The following is a 1,771-nucleotide window of genomic DNA, read 5'->3' as shown; positions in this document are numbered from 1 at the left end:
AAAAAAAAAAAAAAAAAAAGAGTTTGGGCACGCGCACACACACACACACACACACACACACACACACACAGAGCCAGCATAAGTTTTAAAGCACCAGTCCAGGATTTGAACCATGAGCAACTACATGGAAGTCCAGTAATGTAACCATTATGCCATCTGTTGGTCAGAATAAATGTATCTTTTGATGAATAAAAATCTTGTTATTAATAAAATTCTATTTATAGTTTGTTTTTTTCTTTAGCTGTTTCTGAATATCCTGTCATAACTAAAAACTCTTGGCCTACACTAACAAAAATGTTTATTTTTTTCTTCTAAGTCATATAGTTTTTCCATGTTACATTTAAATTTGTTTTTGTATAAATATCAAGGATTTAGATTCAACTTTTTTTGTAGATCTTTACTATCCCAACAACACTTGAACTTATTATGCTTTATGAATTAAATTACTTTGAAAATTTTGAGGAATGTTGGTCAGCCATAAAAATTACTTGATTACTGGACTATCATGTCTTTTTCATTGATACTCATGTCTATTGGTATGCCAGTGGGACCTAGTCTTTTTTTGGAGGGGGGAGGTTTTTGCTATAGAGCGTGTGTGCTCTCCAGACAGAGAGAGACAGAGAGACAGAAAGCGAGAAATCACCCCCCAGGGGGGATGATCACACTGCAATCCCTTCTCCTCCATTCTCCTCTTGGGATCTTGGGCACGCATGCACACGTGCCCAGCGTGAGTTTTAAGCCAGCGGGTCCAGGACACAAACCGCGGTCGACTACGTGGGAGTCCAGTGACATAGCCATTACACTAACTGCTGGTCCCTGGGACCTTGTCTTGATCACTGTAGAGTTAGAGTAAGTTTTGAAATTGTGAAACCTAAGTCTTCTAGCTTTGCTCTTCATTTCAATATTGTTTTGTATATTTTAAGTACTTTGCATTTCTATTTAAAATTTAGCATCAGCTTAATTTTTGCAGGAATCCAAAAGTGCTCATTGGGATTTTGATGACAGTTGCATTAAGTCAATAGAGTAGTTTGGACAGTATTGCCGTCTTAGTGATATTAACGCTTCTCATCCATATGTGTGAAATAATCTCCATTTATACAAATTCTCTTTATCACAGCAGTGTTTTGTTGTATTCTGTACACAACGGTAGCACTTTTTAACTATAATGTATTGATTACTTAGTGTTTTGTTATTTCTGATGCTACTGTGAACGAAAGAAATGGCTCTGCCATTTTTGTTTCTCTTTTCCTTCTAGGAAGGTTATCTTGTGTCTCCGTTATGTGTATCTTGTTATGCTGAATGGTTTCCTGAAGCAAAATTATATTTTCTTCTCTATTTTTACTTTGTGTTCTTTGGATTGTATAATCTCTATTGGTTTATCTTAATTTTTTGAGAAACCACCACACTGTTTTCATAGTGGCTATGCTGTTTTACATTGTTGACGATAAGTGCACAAGGGTTCTAATTTCTTCATATTCTCACCAACATCTGTTATTCTCTCTCTCTATCTCTCTCTCTTTGATAAAAAGCCATCCTAATAGGTATGAGTCAATTATTATTTTAAAGAAACAGAATCTTTCATAACTATAGTTGTATTTTAAAGAGATTGTTTTAAATGCAGGATCTCCATATTAACTTCTAATTTCCAGGTATTTTAAATGAAATTAATTTTTACTATTAAGACTATTTAAAGCTTCCCAATTTGTTTTGAAACTTAAAGTAGCCATACTGCTTATATAAATATCTTCAGCTCTTAAAAATAATATGAACA

The sequence above is a fragment of the Tupaia chinensis genome, unplaced genomic scaffold (genome assembly GCF_000334495.1).
Source record: "Tupaia chinensis unplaced genomic scaffold, TupChi_1.0 Scaffold000052_1, whole genome shotgun sequence".
NCBI classification, from domain to species: domain Eukaryota; kingdom Metazoa; phylum Chordata; class Mammalia; order Scandentia; family Tupaiidae; genus Tupaia; species Tupaia belangeri.
Note: the sequence above shows the minus strand (reverse complement) of the source record.